General features: G+C 42.7%; 2 non-coding genes across 2 annotated transcripts; both read right to left on the bottom strand.

The window, feature by feature from the left end:
- Positions 1–3,057: 3,057 nt before the first annotated feature.
- On the bottom strand, positions 3,058–3,129 carry Trnae-uuc. The gene has a single exon. It is a non-coding gene; the product is annotated as a tRNA-Glu (tRNA).
- Positions 3,130–3,146: 17 nt separating this feature from the next.
- Positions 3,147–3,219, bottom strand: Trnaf-gaa. The gene has a single exon. It is a non-coding gene; the product is annotated as a tRNA-Phe (tRNA).
- Positions 3,220–10,537: the final 7,318 nt, after the last annotated feature.

The raw sequence follows: 10,537 nt of genomic DNA, 5'->3' as shown, positions 1-10,537 counted from the left end.
AGCACACTCAAAGGGTGTGGGATTCGTTCCCGCTGCTTCGAAGGGCCAGATGTAGAGGAAGCAAGTATTTTTCACATAAATCGTGCCAGGAATAATTATCGAAAATGTTGCATTGATAAGATCATTGCCCCCAATGGCACTTGCTTATCGACAAAAGAGGAAATTTCAGCAGAAATTGTAGCTCATTTTACAAAAATTTTTAAGATTCAACCTTCTCCTGACATACTGGCAGGGTCTGAGTTCCTTGAAGGAGTAAGAGATTGCTTTAAGCCAACCCCAAACCTAACAGCACCAATTTCCCTTCTTGAGATTAGAGCTGCTCTAATAGCAATGAAGTCAAACAAGTCCCCTGGCACTGATGGCATTCCTTACGAGTTTTACGTAGAATTTTGGGACGTGATCGCACCACACTTCTTGGATATGTTTAATCATATCCTGGAAAGGGAAACTCTGACGTCTTCGCAGGGCCAAGCGGCGATCAGGCTAATTCCTAAGTCTTCGGGACTTTGTGGAATTTCTAATTTTCGGCCAATTTCTCTTTTGAATTGTGACTACAAAGTCATGGCATCTGTCTTAGCGAGACGATTGAGGGAGACACTATCTTCTACCATAGGGCCTCATCAAAAAGGTGGGGTACCTGGTAGATTGATTTTTGATAATTTAAGTCTTTACAGAGATGTCATTCAATTTGTTGATGACCGGGGATGCCATGACTCTTCCAACTCTTTGATTCGGGGTATGGGCGCTGCCATTGTTGGAGTTGACTTTGAAAAGGCCTACGACCTGGTTAACAGGGAAGTCCTCTGGAGGATTCTGGATGTCATGGGTTACCCCACCACTTTCGTCCGTTGGTTACAGATTATGTATTCTGTAACAGGAATGTCAATCCTCAACGGATCGGAGGTGGCTGGGGTGATTAGTGATATTCAGTCGATTCGCCAGGGATGCCCCCTATCTGTCCATCTCTTCGTTCTATACATTGAGCCATTACTTGTGCGTTTATCTCGAGCTCTCAAGGGTATATCATTGTTTAATGAAAAACTCACTGTCAGAGCCTTTGTTGATGACGTCACCATTTTCGTTTCTTGTGACGAAGATTTTACCAGGGCAGGACAAATCCTTGATATGTTCTGTCAGTGGACAAAGGCAAGGATGAATAAGGAGAAAACAAAAGCCCTGGGACTCGGGACTTGGAGCTCTAGATCAATTTGGCCTCTTGAGTGGCTTGTGTCAGCGCCAACATTGTCCCTGTTAGGAATTAAATTTTCCCATTCCATAGTAGAGACAGCTAGTAGGGTTTGGAATGATGCATTTTGCTCTTTAAATGGTATTCTGCGAGAGAATGCCAGTCGACGGTTTAATATTTACCAGAGGGTAATGTTCCTTAAGTCGAAGGCTCTCTCCGGAACTGTGTACTTTGCACAGGTATTACCTTGTAATAAAATAATGGCTGACCAGATTTCGAAGGCTGTCATGAAATTTCTATGGATGGGGAAAGTAGAAAGGCCGAAAAAAACCGTAATTTTTCGTACTGTCAAAGAGGGGGGACTGGGAATGGTCAACACACACCTCTTTTACCGTTCCCTTTTCCTCTGCCCCTTGTACAAAGTCCTGACAGGGCCCAGCAGTCCAGAAAGCTCTCTACTTCGTTATTGGATGTCCTTTCCTCTCCGAACCTTATTGCCACTCTACAAGGACAACACCACACCTGTAGCAGTCATCAAGAGACCCTATTACCTTCAGGAACCCCTGCATCAAATCAAGCAACTTTTCGCATCTTCCATTCTGGTGCAGGGGAATCCAATGGTTCATCGAAAAACCTACAACCATTGGATCCTGGAGGAAACGACAATTGGAAAGCTGGAGATCCTGAGGCCTAATCTGGATTGGCCACGTATCTGGAAGGAGACTGCAGCCCTTCCAACTAACATCAGAGAGACCATGTTCCTGTTCAACCAGCAACTTCTCCCTACCAGGACCAGATGCCATCGGTTGGACCCCACCAAGGATGCAACATGCCCATTCTGCAATGAAGACCCCGAAACCGATGAGCATCTGATGTACCAGTGTCCTGAACGACTCACCGTTTGGAGCTGGTTGGAAGGAACTATGCGTCAGATGGGCTGCAGTTCGTCAAAGGAAGATTTGATACGTGGCCATTTTGGACCAATAGGAAATCTCCAGTTTTCTTTCACTCTTCTGGCTGCTTACCTCTTCATCACCTGGAAGGAAAGAAGTCACCTTCGCGTCCCACGTCAAGAAAAAGTAGAGAGCCTATGGAAAGCCCTTCGTCAACCTAGATCCCTATGTCCTACCTAATCTTTACCATAAATTTTAGTATATTTTGTTTATTTTTGTTTATTTTGTATTTCCTTTTCCCAACATCAATGGCCTTTGTCTATTTTTGTTTATATTTTCTGCTACCAAGTCTTCTGCTTTGTTTACTTTTGTTTTGTTTTATTTTATGGTATTATCCCACCTCAACCCACATTGCATTTGTTTGTTTATGTTTTTGTTTTTGTTTTATTATTATAGTCCCCAACATTGCCACATTTTCGTCTACATCCCTTTGCTAACGTCTGCATCCGGCGAACCAAATTTTGTTTTTGCTTTGTTTGTTTTAATGACCCCATTAGCTGATAACAAAAGATAATAAAAGAAAATTTTACAAAAAAACAAAAAAGAGGTCCCGGGTTCAATTCCCGGATGAGCCCACAGTGAGCGTTGTACTCGGGGATGTAGCTCAGATGGTAGAGCGCTCGCTTAGCATGCGAGAAGTACGGGGATCGATACCCTGCATCTCCAGCCATTTCACCCACTCAAGTTGTTCACCCATTAGTGAACTAATTAAATAGTTATGGCTTCTGGCTGCAACAAAGCCGCAAAAGTGTTCTCAAACTGAAACTCAAAAGTGACGGCAATTTTTCGTCAAATCTCCGTCTAAGACTGTACACCGATGACTGATTATCGATAACTTGCCAAAGCAGAGAATTTTTCTATTTTTGATTCAACCAAGCAACAAAAATATGACATTGTAACAATGAACAATTCTAACTGTTCCCATACCGGGAATCGAACCCGAGCCTCCTGGGTGAAAGCCAGGTATCCTAGCCACTAGACCATATGGGATGTTATCAGCCGTTGGTTGCCGAAACTCGGGATCGAACCAGGGACCTCTAGATTTTCAGTCTAACGCTCTCCCAACTGAGCTATTTCGGCACATTACGTTAACACTCAGGCCGTGTGGAATCCAGCAAAATGATAAAGTTTTTGTCACACCTGATTCCAATAACCATCACTTCGGCTTAGTTTAGAAACTTGCAAACATCAACCAAGTCTTTCCAGGACTGGCGGTTGTCACTCTAGGTTAGTTGATGTTAAATTTTTGTAACCTTTGTTGTAATAATTAAGCTAACGGATTAGAACACACACAATTGGTTTCAACATAACACAATATATTTCCTGATAACTTCCACACATATATGGATCTGAACAAAAGACTTGAGTTCTTACCCTCTTGAGAACTAGAAAAGAAGTAGAAAGAGGAGTGCTGATGGATCTAAAGAGGCAGACGACATTATGGAAAAGAGGATAAGAAAGGGGTTCAGCAACTCTATGGTTTGGCAACCATAGTTGGGCACGCTTGAGTTGGATTTCATACAACACGTCCCTCAAGTCGAGCGTGCTCAAAATAAACATTGAATTTCAAGAGTGACATTTCGTTGCGTGTCCAAAAAAAACAAACGTGAGCGTCCCTTGTATTAGATTGTTTAGTTCATGAACTCCCGAATGTTCAGGTTCTGACGCAGCATTTTGAATCTTGGGACCGGTAGGGCCTTTGTAAAGATGTCAGCGAGTTGGGATTCGGTTTCGATGTAGTTGATGTCTATTTTTCCTTCCTGTTGAGCGTCGCGCACGAAGAAGAAGCGCACATCCATGTGCTTGGTGCGCTGATGGAACATTGGGTTGTGAATCAAGGCAATGGCGCCTTGATTGTCGCATCGCAGTGGCGTGGCGACGTCCGGGCCACCCAACTCTGAGTACAAGCGCTTCAACCATATAGCTTCTTTTGTCCCGTCAGCTGCTGCAATGAATTCTGACTCTGTGGTAGACAAGGCTACACAGGTTTGGCGACGGCTGTGCCATGAAATGGGACCACCATTGAGTATAAATACGGCTCCGGATGTTGATCGTCGGTTTTCGAGATCTCCAGCGTAGTCTGCGTCAACATACCCGTGAAGTTCGTTGCTTCCACCGCTATATAGAATGCCATGATTGATAGTTTTTCGCAGGTAAGCCAGGATCCTTTTTAGCCCTTTCCAGTGTTCCAGTCCAGGATTTTGAGAGAAACGTGATACTTGGCCGATGGCATAGGCGAGGTCAGGTCGTGTCAGATTGGCTAGGTGCATCAGTGAGCCGATTCCTTCCATGAAGGGAATTTTGGCCATCATTGTCTTTTCTTCTTCCGTTCGGGGACACATGGCTGGTGACATTTTGACGCATGGATCGGCTGGGACAGCGACGCAGTGACAGTTGGCCATGTCGAATCTTTGTAGGATGGTTTTGACGTAATCTGGCTGGGAAAGATGAATGGCTCGTTGATTGCGGTTGCGGTCAATGTCGACGCCGATGAATCTGTCTGCAGGTAGTGAACGTATTTCAAATTCCTTGCCAAGGAATTCCACCATGTCCAGTAGAACTTGATTGACGTTGCTCAGGATCAGACCGTCGTCTACGTAAAGAATAAAGAAGGTTATTTCCTCATCTATCTCCCCCTGGCGGAGATGGCGGTAATAGATGCATGAGTCACATTGGGATCTTTTAAGGCCGAAAGATGTGATGAACTCGTTGAATTTGACGTTCCATACACGAGAAGCTTGTTTCAGTCCGTATATGCTTTTAATGAGACGACACACTTCTTCTTCTCGTCCGGGAAGGATAAAGCCTTCAGGTTGGTGCATATAGACTTCTTCTTCTAGTGTCCCATAGAGGAAGGCTGTTTTGACGTCTAGTTGGATTATTTCCAGGTCTCTTGCAGCTGCGATTGCCATAACCATCCGGAAGGAGTAGGTCTTGGCTACTGGGGCGTAGGTTTCGTTGTAGTCAACACCATGTACTTGAGAAAAACCTTTAATGACGAACCGAGCCTTGTATCGTGGTGCAGTTGTTTTGAACCCGGGTTTGTGTTTCAGTATCCATTTGCCTTCGATTGCTTTCCGGCCAGAAGGCAGTTGGCATATTGTCCATGTGTTGTTTCTAATGAGTGATTCATATTCTTCTTGTATTGCTTGGATCCATAGTTTAGCTTCCGGACAGGAGATGGCTTCTTGATAGCTACTAGGTTCCATTGGTTTTGACATCGTTTTTCCATATTCACGGTTGGCTGATATGTCATGGAGAGTTACTTGTTTAGCGATCGATTGCATTTTTCTTGCTTGTATGCGAGTTGATCTGCGAAGGTTACAGTTGTTCTCTTGAGGGACATCATTTGAAGCTAGAGGAGAGACGTGGGTAGGGCTTACTCCTACATCGTTTTGGTTGTTGATTTGGATTACGGCTTCCTGGATGGTGTCGTCAATTTTGGCGGTTTCCTCATTGTTTATGATGTTGGTGGTTGGTACTGAGGTGTTGACGAGAGCTTCTTCTTCTTGATTTGCCATGGTGGCAGGAGGAGCTCTGTCTCCTTCAGGAGTTTCATCGAAAGTCGGAACAGAAGTGTCACTTGCCTCTATTGAATTTTCATTGTCCGTAACGACTTGGAGTTGGTTCTTGATAGGAGAGAAAGAATAAAGAATGAAATTTTTTTTTTTTTTTTTTTTTTTTTTTTAATATTATTGTTGTTACCATTGAGGGTAGTGTGTCCTTGGCCACATGATCTCGATAAAGAATTGTCTCATCAACTTTGATGTCTTTACTTATGACAATCTTCCTTTTTGATGGGATGTAAATTCGGGATGCATTTTGAGTGGGGCAAAGTCCAACAAAAAATCCTTCTTGGCTGCGAGGTTCCAGTTTTGATGAGATGAGTGGATTTCTAACGAATGCTTTCGATCCAAAGATTCGAAAGTTTGTCATGTCGGGTTTTCTTTCATTCCAATATTCGTAAGGAGTGAGTTGACCAGTCCTTGAGAGGACTCGGTTTTTTATGTATGCTGTGTAGGATGTGGCCTCTGCCCAAAGAAAAGCTGGCATACCACTCTCAATAATCATGCAACGAACAGATTCTAGTAGCGTCCGGTTTAGGCGTTCGGCGGAGCCGTTTTGCTCTGGCGTGTGAGGTGCGCTGGTTTCATGACGGATTCCTTGTTGAGAGAACCACTCAGCATTTTCTTTGTTGACGTACTCTCCTTTGCCGTTGTCCGATTGAAGCGTAAGCATGTAGTAGCCAGTTTCATTCAGGAGCATGGCGTGGTAGAGACGGATTAGGGCGGGCACTTCGTTTTTCTTTTTCATGAAGTGGATGGTGATATATCCGCTAAAGTCGTCCTTGAAGGTGACGAAGTAACGGGCGCCTCCAAGACTGGTGGTGGAGATGGGTCCCCAGACGTCTGAATGTGTCAATTCGCCAATTCTGGATGCTCTGTGTCTGCCTGTTTTCAGAGGTAGCTTTGAGAATTTTCCCAACTCGCAGTTGGAGCAGAGGGATGCTGGGACATTACATTCCCCGTTGATATTTAAGCCAATCGTTTGGTCCTCCTTAACCATTTTCAAGAGAGTCTGGTAGCCGAGATGACCTAGGCGCTGATGCCAAGTGGTCATTGATGCCCGAAGGTTTGCGCCAAGTGCGACGAGAGTGCATGTTTGGCTTGTGTCACTCTGGATTGACTGGATGTCGGGTTTCATGTGAAGCTGAAAAAGGTTTTCATTTTGTTTCTCCCCAGTGAGGACAGTCTCCCCATTTCTCTTGAAGAGTACCTTAAGAGAGAGAGAGAGAGAAAAAAATATTGATGCTTTGTGTAATTTAATTAAGAAAGCGGCATAAGAGATTATTACCTTGTTGTCATCAAATGTTGCTACTAGGCCGTTGGCAGTTGCTGCTCCAACCGAGAAAAGGTTTGAGCCAAGTCCAGGCACATAGAGAACCTCTGTCAGTGTCTTAGAAGTCGTTACTTTGTCTACTTCAACCAAAACTTCAATGTTTCCGATCCCTAGAGCATCCAACTCAGAATCTCCAATGCCTGGAAGGCCAGGAAAAAAAAATTAGTTTTTGAAAAAAAAAACTTGATAAGAAAAAAAAGGTGTTACCTTTTACGGACCAAGTGCCTGCATTCATAGGTCTGAAGGTTGAGAAGAAGCTTCTTTGATCACTCATGTGCTTGGAGGCCCCTGAGTCAACGAGGAAAGTGAGTATGCTTCTGGGATCAAGTTTGGAGAGGGATAGCAAGGCATTTGATGAGTTGGGTGGGTTCCCCCTTCCTCTGCCTCTTCCTCTGCTTTTTGTGTTAGACCAATTCGGGGGGTAGCCGTGTTTCTTGAAACAGTTTTTCTCTTCGTGGTGTGGGCTGTTGCAGGTACCGCATCGTGATCGTTTGTCTACATGACCTTCTGTGGGTCCATGATGATATTCTTTTCCATAGCCAGAGTGGCTGCCGCGACCATGGTTGAACTTTCTTTTCGGATATCCACTTGCAGCGAACGCAGTTTCTTCCGGATGTTCTGCCTTTTGATAGGACTTGAGCACACTTTCCTCAGTGATGAGTCGTTGAAGTAAATGATCAAGGGTTCGGTCAGCTGCTGGAACACTGGTCCAAACGGATCTGACAACCCGGAAGGATTCTGGAAGTGTGGCTAGGGCCTTTGAGATAAGTTGGACTTCAGGGAGAGCCTGTTCCCTTTCTCTCAGTTGGTCAGCGATGTTCGAGAGTTTTTGTATCATGGTCCTCATGTCATCACCTGTTGAGTGAAGCAGGGCGATGTAAACTTTTGCATCATTATGTTTTAAAAAATTTAGCATACCAGCTGTATGTTTGAAATCATAGTATTGTTGCCATAGAAGATGCAACTGTTCTTCAGTTTGAAGTTGGTACTGCAGGTTCAACTTTGTCCATATTTGTGCTGCATTAAGACCTGGGGTGTACAAATTCTCCTTCATTTTCTTTGTTATTGAGGCAAAGATGAAGTTAAGGGCCGTTATGTTCTTCCTTGTCCAAAGTCTTATGGCTGCATCATTTAGCAGTTCACCAGCTTCGTTTCGTTCCTATAAAAGGAAAGGAAAGATAAGGATAAGCAGGAGATATGGACAACATTATAGTAGAATGTGTTTCTCTAAATCTCAACTGTACAGTAATAAAATCAGATGTACACAGCGTTAAGGCTGATAAAGTTTCTCTCAGTCTTAGCTGTAGAGAAAAAAAATCAAATTTACACAGCGTTAAGGCTGATAGTTTCTCTCAGTCTCAACTGTACAGAAAAGAAAAATTTGAATGTTTACAGCGTTAAGGCTGATAAAGTTTCTCTCAGTCTCAACTGTAGAGCAAAAAATCAATTGTATGCAGCGTTAAGGCTGATAAAGTTTCTCTCAGTTTAACTGTAGAGTGACATTGTTAAGGAATGTGGCATTTTGTTGAAGTAACATGAGCATACGACATACTGTGTAAATAGTATGAATGTTCCAGCCCCTTATATAGATTCTCGAAAAATGACAGTATTCATGCCCTGAACGTCACTAGTTTTTGAGTTTTTTTTTTAAATTAAATAGATCAAGAGTCTAATTCTGAGAATATCATAGGATCTGATTTAAGCAACAATGTTTAGTAAAAAAATCCCCCTTTACATCGGGCTTGTTATTCTCAGTGGTGATTTAAGTAATGAGCCACGTTGGTAGAACAGTTCAGAAAAAAAGGCCCAGCACAACGGGAGAGGAATTTGAAATGTTTTACCTCTTCTGGACGTAGTTCGGTTCCCGAGACTAGGTCTTTTAATTCATGATGTTGAAAGACTAGGTCGATTTCGAAGTTCCACTCTCGGTGGTTGGAGCCGTCGAATTTCGGCAAATGGGCTACTGCCCGCAAAGGTTGGTTGTCTTGGATCTCGTGTTCGGCCATTGTTAGTTACCAGGCAGCAACGTGTTTCTGGGCCCATAACCTGTTGTAATAATTAAGCTAACGGATTAGAACACACACAATTGGTTTCAACATAACACAATATATTTCCTGATAACTTCCACACATATATGGATCTGAACAAAAGACTTGAGTTCTTACCCTCTTGAGAACTAGAAAAGAAGTAGAAAGAGGAGTGCTGATGGATCTAAAGAGGCAGACGACATTATGGAAAAGAGGATAAGAAAAGGGTTCAGCAACTCTATGGTTTGGCAACCATAGTTGGGCACGCTTGAGTTGGATTTCATACAACAACCTTATTGGTCTAGTAGTGCGATTCTTGCTGACATGTGTTTTTCCGGAGCTCCCAACCATTTTTGCAAATCACCATGCCTCGGGCTTGTTGTTTTTGTGTCATAACTTTGTTCTTTTCGCTCGTTTACCGCTGTCAAATAATTGTCTTTGTTGTCACACCCCTTTCTTTAATCTATTTCCTCCAGCATGGGTAGGTTTTGTGTACACTCGATGGCAGTGACCGACCCTTCACTTACTACCTCAGCATAGTTTACAAAGTTTGAAACATTCATCAAGCCTCATCAGGACTGGGGGTTTTCTTCTTCCAATTTGTTAAAGTGGTATGTTTGTGTGCGGCTCATTGGTCTAGTAGTATGATTCTCGCTTAGGGTGCGAGAGGTCCCGTGTTCAATTCCCGGAAGAGCCCACAGTGAGCATTGTACTCGGGGATGTAGCTCAGATGGTAGAGCGCTCGCTTAGCATGCGAGAAGTACGGGGATCGATACCCTGCATCTCCAGCCGTTTCACCCACTCAAGTTGTTCACCCATTAGTGAACTATTTAAATAGTTATGGCTTCTGGCTGCAACAAAGCCGCAAAAGTGTTCTCAAACTGAAACTCAAACAGTGACGGCAATTTTTCGTCAAATCTCCGTCTAAGACTGTACACCGATGACTGATTATCGATAACTTGCCAAAGCAGAGAATTTTTCTATTTTTGATTCAACCAAGCAACAAAAATATGACATTGTAACAATGAACAATTCTAACTGTTCCCATACCGGGAATCGAACCCGAGCCTCCTGGGTGAAAGCCAGGTATCCTGTCTGCTAGACTTCGTGTAGAGCAGACGTGTTTTTAAAGAGCTCCCGTTTTCACTGATGAAATGTTTTAGCTCCTTGTATTATTTTTACATTTTATCCATTTACATCCAAAAAACCCTTTAAAAAAAATTTTTTTATTATGCTTTAACCAAAACAAATATTGAATTTTAATGCATATCTTTCTTTAATTTTAGTACTCTATAGAATTTATTTATTTATTCTTTTCATCCATGAATTTTTTTTTTTATTTGATTTCACACTTTCTTCGGTTTTTAAATTATTATTATTTTTTTTTTAATTCTTCATTAATTTTTTTATACCACAATTTCTTTGTTTTTAAAATTTTTCTTTATTCTTCACTAAATTTTTTTATTCCACAA

Source organism: Daphnia magna, linkage group LG10 (genome assembly GCF_020631705.1).
Source record: "Daphnia magna isolate NIES linkage group LG10, ASM2063170v1.1, whole genome shotgun sequence".
NCBI lineage: Eukaryota > Metazoa > Arthropoda > Branchiopoda > Diplostraca > Daphniidae > Daphnia > Daphnia magna.
This window is presented reverse-complemented; position numbering and strand designations above follow the sequence as displayed.